A 22140-nucleotide genomic window follows, 5' to 3' on the forward strand; every position below is an offset into this window, starting at 1 on the left:
ACTTTTGTAACTGCAGCAATTATATATCATGACGGTCCTTCAATAACATCAGGACATTACACAGCTTATTTAAAGTCTAGAAATGGCTGGTCATTCTGCAATGATTCTGTTTTAACTTTTTTTTTTAAATTGCCTTTTGACCTTAAAAATTCTTACCTGGTGTTTTTAAAACCAACATTTTAGGGAAGGAATCTCAGGATTTGCTCTGAGGAATTTCAAGAGGTTCTAATGGCTCCTACACAATTTGGCCTTGATGATAAGTGTAGTTCAGAGTCCAAAGTTATTTTTGAGTTTTAAATAGTTCCTGGGAAAAAAAAGGTTTTCTTACAGAAAGTGGTGGGCACGGATTAGTTAAAGGACAACAGAGTATTTCCCAAAGCAAACGGTGTTCTTACCATAACACTTGACGTCATGGAAAAATAACTGCACTTTGAATGAGTTCAGAAAAACTGTTTCTTTTTATAAGCTAATTCAAGCAGCCAATAAAAACATGGAGTAGAGGTAATGTAAGTCTGCAATGCTGTCTAGATTATTTGACCAAACTTTTGGTTATAATGTCATTTAAAAATTCCAACTATATAAACCTGATGAAAGTAAGTTTTCAACTTTAATTTCAAATGTTGTGGCTACACACTCGTTGATTTTAGAAACAAATTTCTAACTGCAGCTATTATATGACATGATGGTCCTTTGACAACATCCACTTATTACACATCTTATTAAAAATATTCTTACTTTCTGTTTTCAGAAGAAAGAATTTAGGGTAGGTAACTGGCCTATAATGATTCTAGGAGTTGATATAATTTTATCTACTGTTTTAAATTGCTTTGTGATTAAAAGTGATGTAGAGAATTAAATAATTGTAGTAGTCATAGAGGTGTAAGTCTGCTTCATAGTAAGCAGTATCAGTGTCATAGGAAATGTGGAACATGAGTGAGCAAGAAGGGTAAGATATTACTAGTCCAGGATTGTGAAAGTGATCTTGAACGTTTTCTTTCTCAAAGTTGCGGAAATACAAAATGACGGGATTTGCTTAGAAGAATTCCAAGAGTTATAAATGGCTCTTACACGATTTGGCCTTGTGGAAACGTGTGGTAGAGAGCGAGAAGTCATTTATTGTATGTAACATATTTTTCAAAACGATGGAGGTTTTCTTTCAGAACGTGGCGGGCTGAAAATAATAACAGCACAACAGAGTGTAAGCTGTTCATAGGACATCATTCAACGTCATGGAAAGTAAGTTAATTTTAAGGAGTTCTGATTTCTGATTTGTCATGTTGTATGGGTTTTTTAAACACAATCATTTTGATTGTGTTTTTTTCCCCCGCTGTTGTATGATGAATACCTTCAAGTCACTGTTTTTAGTGAAATTTGATAAATTCTGAGAACAGCAAAAATAAACCATTTAACAAGTATAATTAATTCTGTACTTTTTGTATTTATGATATACATTTAGAAATGTGTAGTAGACATGAAGAAGCTGAGGCTTCTGTAAGTGTCAAAGTTGTTGCATTCAGTGCTCACATTCTACGTAGTCTTTCATATGATAGACTACATTTCCACAATGAGATACCTAAGCAAAGGAAACACAGGTGATGTGATTGTGAAATGAGGAAAAGAAACTCCACATTTTTCAATTACATTACCTGTGTTTCCTAACATTACGAATCACATTGTGCAGATGAGGTTTAGGCCTGTCCAGAAAGATAGAGGAGGTCTGGCCTTTGTTCAAGAGTGCAGTGGACATGACTCACTTCGTTGGTAGGCCTGCACATGTATTATCTCCTCTGTACTTTTCAAGAAGCTAAATGTCATCTGCAAAACTGAGTAGGACTCAGCTGAAAGAAATCTGTGGATAGGCTACACCTTATCAGCATCTAGAAACAATCATTTAAAATGTTAAGGGCAGTTTTATGAAGGCTGTGTGCCTCTTTTGCGCCGCTGTTCCGTCACTTTTGTGTAAAAGATGCACCATGTTGCAAGATAGGCCTCAGTTCATTTCCAGCAAGATACCGTCAGTTTAAAATGTATATAATTAGGACTGTGTAGGGGGCATGGAGAAGCTGAGGCTTCAGTAAGTGTCAAAGTTGTTGCATGCAGTGCGTACTCTTTCATATGCTGGACTACATCTGCACAATGAGATACCTAACCAAAGGAAACATAAGTGATGTGATTGTGAAATGAGCAAAAGAAATTGCACGTTTTTCAAATACATTACCTGTGTTTCCTAACATTATGAATCACATTGTGCAGATGAAGTTTAGGCCTGTCCAGGGAAACAGAGGAGGTCTGAACTTTATTGGTAGGCCTGCACATGTATTATCTCCTCTGTACTCTTCAACAAGCCTAAATTTCATCTGCAACCCTGAGTAGGCCTCACCTGAAACAAACGTCTGGATAGGACACACCTTATTGCCATCGTGAAACAATCATTTAAAATGTTAGGAACAGTTTTATGATGATTGTGCACCTCTTTTGCGCTGCCATTGCGTCACTTTTGTGAGACAACAGCAGTGCAAAAGATGCACCATGTTCCAAGATAGGCCTCACTTCATCTGCATCAAGATACTGTTAGTTTAAAATGTATTTCTTTAGGACTGTGTAGGGGGCCTGGAGAAGCAGAGGCTTCTGTAAGTGTCAAAGTTGTTGAAAAGCTGTTTGTCCTTCAATCTTTTCCCTTGTCTTTTCTAATTTTTAAATACATGTTTTAATATTTTTCAAATGTTTGTTCTCTCTTTCACAGATTGAAAGTATAAAAATAACAAGTGACTAAGTTAACGACAATTATAAGGTAAATGTTTTGTACTCTTTTCATTACATTTCTATCACATTTAACTACTATTAGTTCCACTGCTTCATTTCTTTAACCCTCACTTTCCTGCCTTTGCTACTTCCCTCATTCCTTTCTCTATTACTTACTTACTCTACTCCTTCCACTCCTTTTCTCAGTCCCTCTCTTCTCATAGTTCCTCACTCTTGTTCACTCACTCTATCTCTATTACTCTTAGTGTCTCTGACTGATCAGTCTTTCACTACTTGTTCATTATGCTTTCTCTGTGTAGTTGAAGCACACTAAGGGGCATATTATGAACACAGCCAATAAAATTATTGCTGTTTTTATCGGCAGAAAACTGCTGCAAAAGTGGTTTTAGCGGCAGTTTTCTGCCGCAAAAGCGGCTTTAGCGACACATTTCTGCCGATAAAAGCTGCAAAACTTTTATCGCCTATGTTGATAATATGCCCCTATGTTATTTACATTTCTTTGCTGTTTCAATTATTCCTTTTCTGTTACTTCTTCTTTTCTGCTTTCTGTTTTTTCTCTCTGTTATTCCACATGTTTTAATCTTATTTTGAACATTCACTCACATTCTCTAAGAAACTCTTCTTTGTTATTCTTCTACTCTCCTTTTTTTCTTTCACTTCCTTATCTATTTTGTTTTTCACAATTATACCCTCTTCCATCTTTTCTTCGGTAAATAGATCTATTAAACAGTATCTCTGGTTTAGTCCCTATAGCTGTCTTTCTTTTAACATTACTCTCTGTTTCCTTCCCTTATACTTACTCTTCTTTTTTTTTTTTTTTTTTTTTTTGGTTCGCTCCCGGTTCGCGTACCGGCGAGCGAACCGGGAAGCGAACCAAAAGAAATAGAGGTTGCCAGAGTGCTAAACATTCTAGCAATTTTTTTATAAAGGGGAGGTAGTTCTGAAAAGAACTTTTTTTATGTTTTTGTTGTTTTATATATTTTTTTATTTTTCTGAACATTTTTTTTTTTTTTTGAACAATTTTATGTTTTTTTGGGGTTTTTTGGGGGGAAACAACGAAAAACAGGCATTAGAAAGGGCTTAACAGGAGCAAATTTATTTTTTATTTTTTGGGGCGTTTTGAGCACTTGTGGTTTTCATGTGCTCTGTTTATCAAATTAATACTCATATTGGCACATGAGAGTAGGTTACCACAATAAAGACACACTATCTTCATGTGCACAAAATTTTCTTGAATGTTTGGCACTGTTTCCCGTGCCTCTGGCCCCGACAGAGTTACCTGTGCCGATGTCCTGGCCACAGGAGTTGGTGGGTTGTCTTGGAGGTCACGCATCTCTGCCATGCTGTAATTCAGTGGATGCCACCTCTGCATGTGACGGTACATAGTATAGTTGCCGAAACTATACTTTTTATCTGTGCCTCTAGATAAATCTTCTTTGCATATGAGGCATGTCACATAGCGAGCATTCACTTTTTTTTGTCCTTGAGGAAAAGAAAAAAACTGCCAAATAAAACTATTTTTGTGGTGAGATATCCGGGGCTCCTCACGTAAAAACTGTCTTGGCTGTACTTCCTCTTCCTCTTCTTCGTCCTCTTCCTCCTCTGTGTTGGGAAGGAACTGTGGAGGTGGTCCTCTCTTCCTTGATGGTGGTGGTGGTGGTGGTGGGGGTGCACCAGCTGCAGCTACTACTGAAGCCATTTTCTACTCAGCAAAATAGGTCTTCCTTTCACAAAGTTGAAAGTCAGAGTGAGAAAAAAGGTGGGGGCTTTCATCATTTTGGAAAAAAAATAGTTCTAAACCAATGAAAAGTGTTATTTTTAGGTCACATGACCTAGCCTTACATCATTAGGAAACCAAAAGTGAAATGAACCAATGAAAAGTTTTATTAACAAGTCACGTGACCTGTTACGCTTAAGTTACGCGCTGCGGGCCGCGCCCCGGATCGCTCCCGGGGAGCTGCGCTTCGCGCCTCGGTTCGCGCTCCGGAGCACTTCCGGGTGCGCTAACGCGGCGCGTCATAAGACGCATTACGCGGCAACGCGATAAGTCGCGCTTACGCGACGCGCCCCGGATCGCTTTCGGGGAGCTGCACTTCGCGCCTCGGTTCGCGTACCGGAGCACTTCCGGGTGCGCTAACGCGGCGCGTCATAAGACGCATTACGCGACAACGCGATATGTCACACTTCCGCGAAGCGTCACGATGTTGATTTCTAACGCGGCAGTTGCGCAAACGGAACGTTTACCGGTTCGCGTACCGAGTCGCGGCACCAAATTGAGCTAACGGGAAGCTACCCGGTTCGCGGACCGGGAGCGAACCAAAACATAATAATAACATTTTTTTTTATTAATAAACATATACAATATATTTTTTGATTTAAAGAAGAATACATTTTACAGCTATAGATATTAGCTTTTAAAAAAACCAATGAAATTCACTGAAAAAACCATAGGTTATAGACCATATATAGTTAGGAATTAGCATTTACAAAACCTTGAAAATTCACTGAAAAAACCATAGGTTATAGACCATATATAGTTAGGAATTAGCATTTAAAAAACCTTTTTTTACTCACACAAAACCATTGAAATTCCATATATAGTTAGTTGTACTAACTATATATCGCGCACCCGCAATCTACTGCTGATCATGTCACATATTACATCATTCATGACATGGTCAGTGACATCACTGATGACATCACTGATGACATCTCAAATGACATCACTGATGACATCACTGATGACATCTCAAATGACATCACTGATGACATCACTGATGACAACATCCAGTGACTGTATGTTTCTGTAAAGTTAAAATATGTCTTACATATTGAAGAATGAGTGGATGAAGGATTTATTAGGTGCATGACTGACTGTATGAGTGACGGATTAAATGTGTCTCACTGAGTGCATGGGTTAGTGACTAAACTGTCTTAATTTGTGCATCATTATGTCTGTTGTTCTGTAAACTGCTGCATGTGTTGATTAATAGCTATATGAGTAACTATATGGGTTATTGATTGGTTGCCTAAGTATTTGTATGGGAGACTGAGTGTGTGTGTGGGTGGCTGGGAGGTGTATAACTCTGTGCATAGATGTGTGAGCAGTTGATTCACTAGATGTATGGGTTCAAAAGTGCATGTGGAAACAGCTGTATGGGCGGTTGACTGTGTGCATGAGTGTATTGGTGAGTGAATGGATATCTAAGTGCTACATGTCAAAGTAAGTACATATGTAAAACACAGTACATGTGAGAGTTGACATATATAAATAACTATGCTAAAGAGCCAGTGAATGTGTGAGTGGCTGTATGGATCATTGTGAACTTGTATCCAGGATTGTATAAGAGAGTAAATATATGTTAGTATATGTTTGAATAAGTAAGGTGTGTATAACTGTATAGTTGAGGACATGGATGTGAGATTGATTCTTTGCGTGACTGACTAGGTGTGTGAGTAACTCCATGGATGAGTGACAGTCTGTGAGTGTCTGTTTACACTGAGTGTATCTAAGTTTTTATTAGAGTCTGAAGAGATTCATCGTATTATCACATGAATAATGTCATCAGTGATGTCATCAGTGATGCCTTTTGAGATGTCATCAGTGATGTCATTTGAGATGTCATCAGTGATGTCATCAGTGATGTCATTTGAGATGTCATCAGTGATGTCATCAGTGATGTCATTTGAGATGTCATCAGTGATGTCATCAGTGATGTCATTTGAGATGTCATCAGTGATGTCATCAGTGATGTCACTGACCATGTCATGAATGATGTAATATGTGACATGATCAGCAGTGGATTGCGGGTGCGCGATATATAGTTAGTACAACTAACTATATATGGAATTTCAATGGTTTTGTGTGAGTAAAAAAAGGTTTTTTAAATGCTAATTCCTAACTATATATGGTCTATAACCTATGGTTTTTTCAGTGAATATATATATATATATATATGTATATATATATATATATATATATATATATATATATATATATATATATATATATATATATATACATATATATATACATACATATATATAGACATCCTCTGCCATATTGGGGTGTGTGTTCCATATAGCTGTCCTGATATATGTTTCTCTCTCTCTCTCTCTCTCTCTGTCTCTCTCTGTCTCTCTCTCTCTCTCTCACCGAAGAAGTCCTTAATGTTCATGCTAAAGAAGTGCATGTATATACACACACACACCTCTGTAGCATGAACATTAAAGGCATCCTTGGCCACACTGGGGTGTGGTGCAAGGGAAGCTTGTGATTCTAACAGGGGTTGATTGACCCCTCATTAAATTCTGCTGTGCTGCCTGAATTAAGCAGGCATAAAAAAAGGGGGGGTGATTAGATGTATTTTTAACTAGAATTTCTTTAGAAAAAAACCCTTCTTTTAGACAAATAAGCAGGGTTTGGTGTTTTTATTTCACCTTTTTACTTTCATGTTAGTTTTTTATCATACAAAAAGACATTGAATTCATGCCATAGGAAAAGGACAGACATGTGCATTTAACAATACATCAAAGAAGGAATACAAAATACTTAACATTTAATGATTACATGACGAAGAACATAAATAACGGCAAATGAACAAAAATGACCAGTCCTTAAGTTGAAAAAAGATGAAAAGTAACGGTGCAGACTAGTTTATGACGAGTTTCAGAACCCTATTGTCATTGGAGGGTTCTCATCAGGACCAGGACTCGGTCGAATTCCTTTGCGTAAAAGGGGTAAGTGAGCAAGCTGCTGCCGATCGAATTCGGATTGTGTCTAACTATTCAGTGGATTTGTCTGTGATCTTTCACAACTGTTGGCAAAGAAGCCCCAATTCCTACAATGTGCGCTGTGTCACAGGGACCAGTTAGATCAGCGTGTGCGCTGTGGCACTGCTTTGGCGTCTTTAAGATTTGAGTTGCTGTCGATCAGGTGGTCTGGATGTCTCACTCTCTGGTTTACCTCGACTCCTGCATAAAAGGTTTGTGGTTCCCTTCCTCCCGGCACACGATCTTTGGCACTCATGCCAAAGATCATTTATTCCCTGTTACAGGCCTGATAGAATTCTAGCTTCCTTAGATTCTTGCTGGTGATGTTGGCCATGCTGAAGTTTCTCCTGCTAAGTTTGTTTCAACATTGTTCTTTGTCCAGTACACCAGCAGTTTTGAGATAGTCAGGGGGCTAGGTGCAACAAGATCCACTACTCTAGGAGCTAGGTCCCATAGTTATACGTTTTTTTTTAGAAATAATTGTATTGATTTCCCATTACTACAACCATAAGTAGTTTGTAAGCTGATTTGGCATCAATGAGAAAACCTCTTAATTATGCCACAGCAGTTAGGGATTCTTGCCAAGACATAATTCACAATCACGATTCTACCATGTTACATTTACCAGCTGATTGGTCACTAACATCTCTCCTAATTAAGGTCCCCAGGCCGACTACCCAGCAACTCAGGTATACGTGACTGGGCATCTTAGTTCCTCCCCCCCAAACATTACTCACTGTCTCAGAGTTGTTTCCATTGGCCCACTTCTTTACAAGCTTCTGAGGACAACCTCATGCCCTATAAAGAGCATCCTTTGCTCACATGCACCAGTCCATATTCTGGGTCCAGTGTGTTACCCCAGGTATCTTATTTTATTTTTTTATTTTATTTTATTTTTGGAGTTTTATATAGCACTGGCCAGACCCGTGGGTATCGGAGCGGTTCACAACATAGTTTCAGGATATACGAACATCATTAGAACAGTCCTCAGCAACGAAGTTAGGTGGTCCAAAGAGAGTTGAGGTTTCTAGAGGTAGCGTAGAGTCCCGAGGTAGCCATCTAGAGTGTTAATTGCGGTGGACCGAAGAAGTTCACCCGTCCAAGCGTGTTGAGTCTACTAGAGATAGTGGTAGAGTCCTGAGCTAGTCTAGTTGAATGTTGAAATTGAGGTAGACCAAAAGGCGTCATTAATAAAGTGCGCAGTTGGTCCTGAGGCGGTTTGAGGGGGAAGTGAGCAGTGTAAGGTCGGAGAGCACCGGCGACAGGGATAGCGTGGCTATCCATTTGGGAGGGCGCGGTTCAGCATGAGTGTTTTAAGGTGTTTTTTTAATTTAGTGAAGGAAGGGATAGTTCTGATGCCTGCTGGGATGGAGTTCCAGATTTTGGGGGCTGTTCCAGCAAATGATCTTGCAGCTGTTTTGTGTTTGCGTGTTCTCAAGGGGATGAGAAGGATGGAGTTTGAGCTCCTGAGGTTTCTCGTCTGCCCAGACCTTTCGAGTTTGCCGGCTAGATAGTCTGGGTTTCCAGTGTGGAGGGCTTTGTACGTGAGGCATGCCGTCTCTAAGAGCTGGTGAGATGTGTTCATACTTCCTGATTCCAGTGACCTTTCTGGCTGCGGCGTTGAGGGTTGTTTTGAAGGGAGCCAGGTTGGATTTTGTGGCGCCGGTTAGGGTAGCGTTGCCATAATCAAGCCTGGATAACACCAGCGATTGTGTGTACTTGATGTGGTTGGTCATGTCCAGTTTGGGGTTTAGGGTGATTCCTAAGGATTTTACGGATTTGGCCAGGGTGAGATTACCATTTAGAGTGTCCAAAGCTTTAAGCCATTCTGCAATTTGTAGGTTCTCTTCTTTGTTGGAGATGAGGAGGAGCTCCGTTTTGTCTTGATTGAGTTTAAGGTGATTTTGGGATAGCCAGCGTTGAATTTCTTTTAGAGTGTTGTTAAGTCTGAGGATGTCATTTGAGGAGGAGGTTTCAAGATAGATTTGAGTGTCATCTGCATATAGGTGGAAGGGGATCTTTGCCTTTGTACAAATGGTGGTGAGAGGTTCCATGTATATGTTGAACAGTTGTGGTGAGAGCACTGAGCCTTGGGGAACACCCCTGCTGACAGGGTGGAGGTCAGAGGTAAAGTTTTTTATTTTTATCCTTTGCGAGCGGTCTTGGAGGAAAGAGGTGAACCGTCGGAGGACCTTTTCATCGGCACCAACCCTTTCATGTAAGGTCTTGATGAGAAGTTGGTGATCTACCGTGTCAAATGCTGCTGATAGGTCGAGGAGAATGAGAAGGCAACATTGTCTGGAGTCTTGTGACTGGTGGATGTTGTCTGTGATGTTGAGGATCGCCGTCTCAGTGCTGTAGCCTTTTCTGAACCCTGATTGGTGTGGGTCAAGAAGGTTGATGTTGTCCATGTGTTGAGTCAGCTCAGAGAGGACGCATTTCTCCAGGATTTTGGATAGGAGGGGGAGATTGGAGACAGGTCTAAAGTTGTTCAGGTCTGTGCAGTCTAGGCCAGTTTTTTTTAGTAGTGGCGTGACTTGGCCAACTTTGAGGCAATCAGGTATAATGCCGGATTGCAGGGAATAAGAATGGGCGAATTTTGCAGATCTACGGTCCGTGAATTCACGTGAAATCGCAAAACAATCTGCGAATTCGCTGATTATCCCGCGAACTTGCAGATTCTTTTGCGATTTGCACTGGAGTACTTTCTACTGGCTAATCCAGTAAGTGCTACCTCGTTGGGTAAATGTATAGTGCTTATCCTACAATGCAGCTGCGTAAAGGGCCAGATGATTTGTCTCCACTGACCATGTGTGCCTGTAACTTTGCCATCGCGGCAAAAGGTGCCGAGGTCCCTTGAGTGAGCTCTCCATCATAGTTGGGAAAGGATGGGAAGACGTTTGATACCACTAGTGTGTGGTGCGGGGCCAAACGGGCGGGGCTTCTATGCGTGTACACATGCCTCTTGTGTATAAAGGGTCAGAGAGCAAGCAGGGCAGCAGGTGAGGAGAAAGCAGCCTCCTGGTCACAGGAACTACACGGGGTTGCCCTCGAGAAACTCATGGATGCAAAGACCTCCCTGGTGTAATACAGCTAATTTTCGATGGCAGATATGGGGTTAAAGCACACTTGCCCAGATTCGACCGAGCTCACTAATGTTTTGGGCTGATTAAAACGTTACTGAATTTGAGCTTCAACTTGGGCACCTGCTTTATTTATATCTGTAGGTGCTTCCTGTTGAGGTTTACGTTTTGTGACCGGAGCCTCTTGCCAGAATGAATAATGCCCTACATAGTTATCCACGAATATGCCAACGCTTTGTGAAATACCTCAACTCAACTGGAGTACTTTCTACTGGCTAATCAGTAAGTGCTACCTTGTTAGGTAAATGTATAGTGCTTTTCCTACACTGCAGCTGCGTAAAGGGCCAGAAGATTTGCCTCCAGTGACCGTGTGTGCCTGTAACTTTGGTCCCTTGAGTGTGCTGGCCATAAAAAAAAAATCCGCCCGCAAGCGAAAATTACGAATTTTGCGGCAATTTAGCGAGATTCATGGATCGTGAAATTGCCGAAAATCCACACATTTTTTTAGCGGAACCGATTTTTGGCCCATACATTAGCAGCGAACTGTTGATGATTCTGCACCCGAAAAGAGCTATAGAGAGTTTGAGATTTTTGGTCTGTCGAGTAGGTGTTGGGTCCAGGAGGTGAGAAGCGGGTTTGGAAGTGGACATTAGCTTGGTAATCTCTGCTTCTGTGATGGGAGTGAAGGCCTTCCATGAAGTTGTGTTGAGAAGGCATGTGATTTCAATAGTGTCTAGGGGCAGACTTTCGTCGGCGGGGTCAATGTTGGTGTCTAGAGAGTATTCAATCTTGTTGATTTTTTCTTCGAAGAAGGTGGCAACGTTTTCGCAGAGTTCCGTGGAGGCCTGGGCGAAAGTTGTTGTGGGCTTAGTGGTTTGTAGCTTGATGATTTTAAATAGTTTGTTGGGCCTGTTTTTTGCATTGTCTAGGGCGGAGCAGAAGAAGTTGGCTTTTTCATTGTGGATGTGTTTTTTGTAATGTCTTCGGGCTGTTTTGAGTTGTTCGATAAGGCTAGCATAGGGGTTGTTTCTCCAGACTCTTTCAGTGGTGCTGAGGTGTCTCCTTTCGTTATTGATGTCCGTATTGAACCAGGATCTGGATGGGATGTTCCATGTTTTTTTTAGTTTCAGAGGGGCTATCTGATCAAGAATGGTTGACATGGATGTGTTGTAGTGGGCAGTGAGTTCTGTAGTGGAAAGTTCAGCAGAGGAGGGAGTGAGTAGAAGAGTGACCTTTTCTTCCAAGTCAGTCATGTTGATCCGAGTGAGATTTCTGGTCCATTTAGGTTGTTCTTGGGTGGGGAGTTGAGGAGTGGCTGGCTGAGTGAGTTGAAAAAGGATAAGGTGGTGGTCGGACCAATCTACTGGAAGGGTGTGGTTTATCCTCACTGTTTCTTGATTGGCTATGATGGCATCTAGGGTTGCTCCTTTGTTGTGAGTTGTTTCTAAGCAGTTTTGCATGAGGTTGTTATTGCATAGTAGCTCGCTCAGACTTTGGATTAGCGGATTGTTATCATCATTCCAGTGAAGGTTGAGGGCGCCCAAAATAAGGTTGTTCGCATCTCGTAGGGAGCAGTGGGCAATTAGGTCAGATAAGTGTTCAGTGAAAGCGGCGGAGTTGCCTGGTGGGTGGTAGATGAGGTGGCAGGTTAGTGGATTTTTGTTGCAGGTGATGATGTTGACAGTTAGGCATTTAAAGGTGTATTAGTTGAATGATTCAGATTCTGTCACAGATATATTCTCTCTGTGGATGATTGCTAAGCCTCCACCTCTGTGGTCTTTTCTGTTTTTGTTACTGATTGTAAAGCCTGGGGGGACGAGGGTGTCCATGAGGGGAAGGGAAGAGTTGTTAAGCTAGGTTTCTGTGATTAATGCTATGTCAATGTCATGAATGAGGATGGATTCTGCTAGTACAGTGGCGTGTTTGGTGGCTGATCTACAGTTTATGAGCAAGCTTTTTATGGGGGTTGTCTCTGTTTTGTGTTTCTTCTTTGTGATGGGGGCCGTGGGGATGTATGTACGAGTGGTAGGAGGTGTCGGTGAGTTGGGGGGGCTTGGACTTTACCTAGTCCGGTGATCACTTGTATTTTGGATTGGCCGGTGGCAGCACTGTGATTGTCGTATGAGGAGGCGAGATCCGCCGCATTGTTCACAGACATAGCGTCTCTGGTTCTTTTCGGTCTCTGTGATCGATTGGGGGGCGGGTTAGCTACCCATGTTCTTGGAGGGGTAGTCGGTGTATTTTGTTGCGTCTGGGTGTTGGAGAAGTGGCTGTGATGTAGTGGTTGGGGCACTGCGAGTTTGTCTAGAATTCATTTGAGGCCCAGGATTATGGTAGCTATCTGGGTTTCAAGCGAGAAAATGCGTTGCTCAGTCTCTGGTTCGTAGAGGTAGCAGGATTGGACCGGTGTAAGTGTGTTGGGCTTGGGAGGGGAGAGTGGGAGAGTGGGTGAGGGTGGGAGCTGGGAGGTGACGGATGGGGGTGCAAGCCCACGGTGGGAATGGGGGGGTTACTGTTGTCAATGGGGATGGAGGGGGATGTTGCGTGTTGTGCCGGCAGGTGATGGATTTGGGTGTGGGTGAGGGTGGGAGCTATTAGGTGACGAAAGGAGGTGAGAGCCCACGGTGGTCGTGGGGGGGTTACTGTTGGCTAAGGGGGTTGTGAGGGGGATGTAGTGTGTTGTTCTGGCAGGCAATGGACAGGAATGGGCGCTAACGGTGGGCAGTCGGGTGGACCTGTTAGCTTTGTTGCCTGTGGGTGTGGGGAGGGCGGTTTTCTGGTTGTTCGCCGTCGGGAGGAGGGTGTTCTGGTAGTTCTCAGTGAGTTGGGGAGTATGAGGGGCCGGTGTAGGAAGGGGATGATAGCTGGCAGGAGAAGGGGGATGGGTGGGAGGTGGGAGCTGGTGGGGGTGAGAGCTGGCAAGTGGCGAGTGAGAATGAGACCCAGGAGTGGGTAGTAGGAGTGTCCTGTTTTTTATGGGGCTGGTGAGGGGAATGTCATATGGTGTGGTACGTGTGAGGTTGCTGGGAGGTACCGGGCGGTGGGTGGCGGAGGGCGGTGAGAGCTAATGTGGGGAAGGAGATGGATCTTGTTCTCCCTGTGGGAGGAGCAGGGGGTGTTGCGAGGAGGCGGGCTTGGGGGGTGGCTAGGGGGGCTTGGAGAGGTGGGTGACAGGTGGGGATGATTATCGGACATGGGAAGAAGGGGGGATGTGCATTCGCTGGGGGTTGTGGGGAGGGAGGCATAAGCTGAGGGGCAAGTGCTGTTGATAGTGGGTTCTGGGGCGGTAGGTGAGTTCAGATGGCTGGTCAGGAACCTCCAGGGTGGGAGTATGGGCGGGAGAGGAGGTGCGTGAGAGGGTGTATCCCGGAGGGGAGGAGGGCATCAAAGGACTCTAGATTGTCATTGTTGGCTTGTATCAGGACTGTGCAATTAGAGTAGATGGTCACCGTGGTGTTTCCAGTACAGTTTGGGCGGTAGGGGAGTGAAATTGTAAGTTTGCAGCTATGCGAGGTGTTGGTGGTTTCAGCAATTTTAAGGTGCGATCTGATGATGTGTTTCCATGCGTTGTGTCTCTCCGTGTGGAAGATAAGGTCCGTTTTTACCGTACCTTTGGAGGGACAGTGGTAGGTGTCTGCAAAAAGTGACTCGGAATTTTGTCTGATCAGTTTCTGTTTCAAATTCTTCTTTGCTTTGGGGAAGAGGTCAGGTGGGAAGCTGATCGAGAAGGCATTTCGACCATGAGGAGTGATGTGTTTCGTGGAGGTGGGTGCGGTGTGGGCTGTCCGGTCAGAAGGCATAGTGTGTGTAGGGTGTGTGGGGGAAACACCAATGAGGAGGGAAGAAGCTGAATAAGGAGGGTCTTAGGCCAGAGGTAGGAGAGCGGAGGAGGGGAATCGAACTTTGGAAAGAGTTGGGATGGTGATACGTGGTCTGATTAGAGGAGGGGCAGCTCCAGGATGCAGTGGATAGGAAAAAAGACCTTGGATAGAATAGGGGCGGTCACTATGAGATCTGAATTGAGTAGGACAGCTTCAGGGGAGAGGTGGGTAGGGTGCAGGTGGAGTGGAGAGCTACAAGGTTGCAGTGGATATGGTGCTGGTGGTGTGGAGAGGATGCAGGTGGTGTGGAGGGTGGGGTCACTTAGTGCCCCTGAGAGCTCTGCCCCTGGGGGGGGTGAAGGATGGTGGTGGGGATAATACGGTTTAGGAGTGGCGCGGGGGGGTCACGCTGCCCTATGGACAGGTCAAAATGTCCTGAAGTCGGTGTGAGTAGCTAGGTTCTGGGCAGGGCATTAGTTTGCACTATTCCTGCCAATTTGCAGGTATGGTGGCAATTTTGTGGACAGGCAAAGGCGAGTGGAGGGGGCTTAGGTATAGTTAGGCGGGGGTCCTGGCTCACCATGGATGAATGGGAGAATGTCCCGCAGCCGTACCAGGCACCTTTAAGATTAGTAAATCCACTTACAGATACATCGGTGTCATACTTTGGCTAGTGTGGTCTGGCAGGGTGGCCATTTTAGGGTCAGGTGTCCGAGAGTTGGAGTTGTCTCGGATTCTCTCCTGTTAGTTCAGACTTTTTATTCTCTTGCCTTGGGGCGAGGTTGGCGATGTGATCGCCCAGCTGTGAGTGACTTTGCAGTTTTCCTTCCTTATTGAAAATGTTATTATTGGTTATTGTAGGTAATTCTTCTTTTTTGGTGCCCAGGGGAGCGTCGAGTGTAGTGAGTGATCCTGCGATGCCGCTAAAGGGTTAGCGCTCTTTCCTTTGTGGCAGTGGAGGTCATAGTACTTCCTTGGTCTCACTAGACTAATGCCCCCTGTTTCCAGTGCACTTGGGGCCACCCGGGAGGTCCGCGGACGATCTGCCGGGCATTGGGAGCTTGCGAGCTCCCGGGAGCTTTTAGGTGTCATTCTTAGGCATTCCCGAGGTTCCAAGTATCCTGAGGTTAGTTTTTTATTTTGCCGCAGGCTCTGGCGGTCAGCGATGCTTCTGTCCTCTTCTTGCACACTCCGGTGCTGGGTGAGGGGCAGGCATGGAGAGGAGGGGGGGGGGGGGGGCAAACACTGATAACCACCGGGAGTTTGGAGATCCCAGTGCCCTCGCTTCAGGGATTCTCAATTTCAATGTCCTTTTGTCCGGTAGTTGGCATCAGCGATATTTGGAGTTTTCGCCCTCTTCTTGCCCTCTTCTTGCCCGGACCGGTGAGGGGAACGGCAACAAGGGGCTTGTAGTTTCAGTTTCAGGGTCCTTCCCTACGTCCAGTGGTTGTACGATGGTGGCAGATGGCGGTAGCGATTTTATCTAGCATTTCTCCCCATTTATAATGTATCTCCAGGCCATAATCAGTGCAATACGACAGAATAGAAGTGTATACCTGGGCAATACCCGATCTTCCTATATACCCAAACATACCACCTGCTTATTCAATTCTATTTCCATTTTGATGACTCTTACCATCTAGTGGTGTATCCCTAGCCAGACACCAGGTAGTTTCGGACATTCGCATAGAGTGTATACCAGTGTACCCTGTAGGTTACCGCCCTGCAACAATCTATCATTGTCTAGCCTGCCCATCTTGAATAGTCTGATTCTTGTGTACTATACCTGGTACAGTATTTTGAGCTGGATCAATAGGAAGCCAGCTCAAATTGCTACCTCCCGGAGGTATTTACAGGCCTCAACCCAATCTGCATCATCAACAATCCCCAGCTCCCATCTATCCTTAAGTCTGGTCAGCACTTGTTGCCAGTTATTTGACAAAGTTTTATAAAGCTGTGAGATTGTGTGTTTATGTAATCGACCGCTTAAAATTCTAAATTCCAAAAATAAATAAAACAGTGCCCTCCAAAACCACTCATAATTCGTGACAACTACTGCAATAAATCAGAAAGAACTATTTAAACAACTTCACAGAAAAATACGCACTAGATGGTGGTGAAAAATGCGTTTTATCAATGATCCCCCCCACCCTGGCAACCCTCATTCATCTCCCCTTCCTGACAATCTCATACTATCAAAAATAAATAAAACCAGTGCCCTCCAAAATCACTCATAATTCGTGACAACCACAGAAAACAACCAGTGTTCATTTACCTTAAGAGGCCATAGCTAACAGGTTAACGTGTGCATGTCTCTATTCATTTTCAAAAACGAATCAACTTCTCTCTCTAACAGCATGATTATATTTTAAACTTGCTCGCGCACGTTTCCCCAATCAGTCCCCAATTAATGCAACCCCGTGACCTCTTCCACTGCCCCTGGCCACAAAAAGAATTCCTGTCTGCTACACCCATAATGCACCAACCCAGTTACCCAAAAACGTGAAGCCCCCAAGCTACATACTAAAACAACCGAGAATCTACTCTCAATAAAAAAATGTATACAAACATGAAGTTGATTCGTTTTTTGAAAATGAAGAGAGACATGCATCAAGTCTCATCAAGTGGCCAGAACAGCTGAATTCAACAGCGGTGTTTTTAAGCAAAGCTTTCCTTACAATTCTGTTTTGTAGGTAGCTTTCCTCCATAGTTTTATAGCCTTCATTGCTGAGGCTTGCTAAAGATGGGGGACATCCTCACCCATATAGCACTCTCTGGTATCCGTGTGGGACTGGGGACTCCCAATCTCCCCTCAGAGAGCCACCTAATGGTATAATTTCATGTCTGGCAATGCTATTCCCCCTTCCAATGGGCTGCACATCAAAATATTTAGCAGTATGTTTGGGGATCCTCCGTTCTTCAATAGGAATCTTACAACATCATTGACAGTACCAACAAAACTATCCACACCCACATGGGGCATATTTTGTAATATATACAAAAAATATGATAGGGTAATAATTATGTATTACGCTACTGTCCCCTTCACAGATCTGGGTAATGCCCTACATTGGGCAACATTAGTTTTAAATTCTGTAAGTATCCAGGCCAAGTTCCAGTGCATAAATTAATTGGGGTCTTTGGTAATGAATATCCCCTAGTATTTAAAAGCCCCTTCTGGCCATTGCACTGGGCACTCTCAGTCCCTTGATGTGTCCCATTTCACAAGGGTGTATGTGACAGATTTATACCAGCTTATCTGTATTCCTACATGTTTTGCAAAGATATTGAGTATTCCAAGCCCTCTGGCATTAACACACTAGATCACACTACATCCTCCAAATCCAGGGTTCATCAAAGGCCCCTTATAAGTGCATCCCTTCTTAGTAACTCTGCAGGTGGTTCGATTGCAATAGCAAGTAGTAGTGGGAAAAGTGGTCTATACGGTTGTGTCCCCCTGCCCAACTGAAACAGCCATCTGGTCTGTATATAACAGTTGGGCCAATGACCAAAGTCCGGGCCAAAGCCCAACTTGCAAAGGACCACCATTAAAAATACCATTCAACTGATTCAAATGCCTTTTCAGTATCCCCATGGCTATAAGTGGTGTATACCTTACTGTAAGCTATTTCTGGTATCTTTATTGACTTGAAAATAGTTTAATTTGACAAAATTCACTTTAATATTATTAAGTGAATAAACATTTTAAAAATATTTGTAGCTAATTGTCCTCCTTCCTCCATTAGATTATATTAATTACATGGTGTTAACGAACCTTGCCGGTCCTGGCTATCTGCTATTTTCATTCCTGACAATGCCAGTTGTCTTACTCTCTCTTTTGCCCTTACCTTTGGATATGCTAGGATTCTTTCCTTAGCCCTGACTCTAACAGGCTTTGGAAACCCTCTTATGGGAACAGATTGGAATTCTGACAAAGAGACTAGCTAAGAAAGTAATTTTTGCCTAAGCATATTTGTTAGGTTCGTTGGGGTTAAGCCGTCCCAAATTAATAACTCAATTTCTGACACTCACACACTTGGACAAAAAAAGTATTGTTGATCCTTGACCAGCTGGCTACCCAAATGACTTGCAAAACTACTATTCAACACAGAAATAGCAACTGTTGACTTATCTACAACTTCCTATTTATGAAAGGGAAGGAATGAGTGCTAGAACGTGCAGAATATCAAAAGGGCCACCATGCCAAGAGTAGCGCCTCATCCATGCCAAGGGGTAGCATGACATCATGAAAGCAAATGTAAACACTTTCAGACCCAGAGAAGATGTACAGAAAGATCTTCCACAGAACTGTTCCAGATCCTCAAAGACCTAGTGATCATAAAAATGCAGCTCAGGCATATTCCCTTGTAAGAAGTTTGCAGAAACATAATATTTATATTTTACCACAGGGTAAAAATAGAACAAATATTGCATTGCCTGCTTTACTTGCAGCTTTTGCACGGAGAGAGAAAAGCAGTGTAAAAGGAGATGAGCAGAATATGTGACAATCAATAATGTAGATATCATGTTAATGATCAAAGGAAGAAATGGTCCTAGAAAGAGTGTAGAGAGGAGTAGTGACCCAGCACTGAACCTTGAGATCCACAACCTCAGGAAAGTGGTTTAAAAGGACACCAAGGGCTTGATCACAAGGGGCCTCCACGCTTGTGGTGTAGGCCCCACAGTCGTGGGGGAATCTCTGCACTTGGCTGGCTTTGCCGCAAAGAGAATTCTCATTGCGGACATTCCTCCCTGAGTGCCAAGACTACTCCATGACTGCAGGGCTTCCGCCATGAGTGTGGAGGCTCTTTGTGAGTCAGGCCCTGTGTGAGATAAGAAATAAGCCATCAACAAGGTATCCGGTGAGACCAAATGTGGTGAGATTGTCTGTAATATTATTGTGATCCACCATGTCACAAAGTGTAGAGAGATTGAGGTAAATCAAGAGCGCAGAGTGTAGATGAGTTTAAGTATGACATGGTTTGTTGACAGTGGAGTCCAGGAGTAGTGAAATAAGGAGGAATTAAACTGCGATGTTGAAAAGAAAGACATGAGCAAACACTGAGAAATATGGAAAGTTTGAAATTCATTATTCATTCTAGTCTTTTTGGGAGAAAGGGGAGAGGAGAAATAGTGCAGGATGTAACAGGTACAGGTGGATCTAAATATGTTGCTTCAGAAAAGACAAGGCATTAGTGTGTGAATCGGATTTAGGAAATATATAGAAGTCAGGTGCTCCAGAAAAAGGGCATTTAGCAGCAAGTGAGGAGTAAAGTAGAGCCATAGGAGATGCAGGGAGAGGATTTGAGTGGCAGTATTAAGGTCTGACTATGTAAGAAAAAGAGATAATTCATATTGAGAACAAGGGAAAGGAAGTGGTAGGAACCAGTAGACCTGAAAATTCAATAAGGTTGTGGCCTGCCCAAATACTTCAACTGTTGGATGTGCAGGAGCTGCCTTGATTGCATTCGAATTTGTGATCATTGAATTATACATAGATCACTTACATTATCCTTCTGAGCTATCATATTGTTGAATAAGGCTAAATGAGTAAGAGCTGTGACAGTGTGTAACCATATCCTAGCTTTTCATTTATAGACTGCTTGGGTTTATTAGGAAATTGTGAGAGTTGCTAAAAGGCTAGTCTGAAAAAAAATTTGGCCTTGGGCAGAGACACTCGCAAATCTGCAATCTGGTTAGAACCTGTGGAATTGCAAAATACGCAATCAGGGCTATCTATGCCACCATTTCTGCCATAGCCTATCCACCTTTCAGAGGTATCAGTCAGTGATGAAAGTGCCCTGATAATATTGCATAGCTCAACTTTGCTCATTTAATCCATTAAGAAAGTTAAATTCCTACAAATATTCAAACATGTTGATGTTCAGGATTCAGATGGATTGCTGCACGACGAGAATTGCAAAGCTCAAATATCTTGCTGCAGATGAGGTGCTAAGCTGCCTCATCTTTACCTTGAATATTTACTCACTCCCGTCTCCTAGCTCATACCTTACTTAGTCCCATTTCTACCCTTGGCTCTCTCATTGAGCAATTCTTCCGATCTTTGAATATAATCAATCAATCATTTGTAAAGCGCACTACATACCCACGAGGGTCTCAAGGCGCTGGGGAGGGGGGGCGCTACTGATCGAACAGCCAGGTCTTGAGTATCCTCCTGAAGGTCAGCAGGTCTTGGGTCTGTCATAGGCTCAGTGGGAGGGTGTTCCATGTCTTGGGGGCGAAGTGGGAGAAGGATCTCCCACCGGTGGTTGTTCTTCGGATGCGCGTGAGGGAGAGGATCAGCTGAGTGTCGTCGGCATAGGAGATTATGTTGAGGCTGTGCTGTCGGGGTACGTGTGCGAGCGGGGCCATGTAAATCTTGAACAGCGTCGGGCTGAGGGAGGATCCCTGGGGTACACCCCAGATGATCTCGGCGTGGAGGCGTGCGCATAGTGTGCAGTGGCAGACGGTGTCGAATGTGGCAGAGAGGTCTAGGAGGATGAGTGCTGCGGTCTCGCTGTTGTCCAGTAGGGTCCTGATGTTGTTGGTGGCGGCGATGACTGCAGTCTCGGTGCCGTGGTTGCTGCGGAACCCAGACTGGGAAGGGTCCAGGATGCTTGCTCTGTTGAAGACGTGGTGCGGGAATGGGTCTGACGGAGAGCTGGAGTGGATTGTGCGCATGGTCTTGATGGTGTCATCGATGCCCACGCTAGCCCAGGCTAGCAGGGGGTTGTGGTTGATGGTGTGCTGAGGGTCTGTTGTGTTGCTGTCTGTTGGGCCTGTCTGGGGGTTGAAGCTGTCGTGGATGTCTGCTATCTTGCGGTGGAAGAAGGTGGTGAGGGAGTCGCACAGGGCTTGCGACGGCAGGATGTCGTTGGAGCTGGGGTTGGAGAGATCCTTCATGATGTTGAAAAGCTCCTTGCTATTGTGTGCGTTGTTGTCGAAGCGGTCTTTGACGGAGGTCCTCTTGGCCACCCTGATAAGGTGGTGGTGGTGGTGGTTGCGGATGGCGTCCTTGTGTGCTGAATGGCTGTCTGGAGTTTGGTCACTGAGCCATTTCTTCTCTAGTTTCCGGCAGCCTTGTTCGGAGGCTAGGAGTTCTGGGGTGAACAAGCTGGTCCTCTTGCTGGTGTCTCTGTGGGGGGGTTTCTTCAGCGCGGCGAGGGTGTTGGCGCAGTCCTCGATCCAGCGTCTGAGGCTGTGGGCAGTGTTGTCAGGGTTGGAAGGTTCGGTGGGTGGGCTGAGAGCGAGGTTTGCGTGTAGTTGGTCTTCGGTGATTTTGCTCCAGCAGCGGCGGGGGATCTGTTGGGTGCGGTGGTGTGTGGTAGGTTTCTGAAAGGCAAAGTGGATGCAGCGGTGGTCGGTCCAGAGGAGTTCGGTGGTGTGGCTGACGGAGACGTGCAGGCTTGAGGAGAAGACGGGGTCGAGCGTGTGGCCGGCGGTGTGGGTGGGCGTTGTGACAAGTCGCTTCAGTCCGAGGTTGGTGAGGTTATCGATCAGGGTTGTGAAGTTGTTTTCATTGTTGTTCTCAAGGTGAAAGTTCAAGTCTCCAAGGAGGATGTAGTCAGGGTAGGTCAGGACGTGCGTGCTGATCAAGACGGCGATGGAGTCGCTGAACTGGGGGAGGGTTCCAGGGGTAGACGATGGTGGCTCTGAGGGTGGAGTTAGCGTCTGTGTGGATCTGGAAATGCATGTGTTCG

General features: G+C 44.2%; 1 protein-coding gene across 1 annotated transcript in view; it reads right to left on the bottom strand.

Moving 5' to 3' along the window:
- Window positions 1-22140, bottom strand: part of GABRA5 (gamma-aminobutyric acid type A receptor subunit alpha5) — a 661916-nt gene that overhangs the window by 133102 nt on the left and 506674 nt on the right. The gene's annotated exons all lie outside the window — the stretch shown is intronic.

The sequence above is a fragment of the Lissotriton helveticus genome, chromosome 8, assembly GCF_964261635.1.
Source record: "Lissotriton helveticus chromosome 8, aLisHel1.1, whole genome shotgun sequence".
NCBI lineage: Eukaryota > Metazoa > Chordata > Amphibia > Caudata > Salamandridae > Lissotriton > Lissotriton helveticus.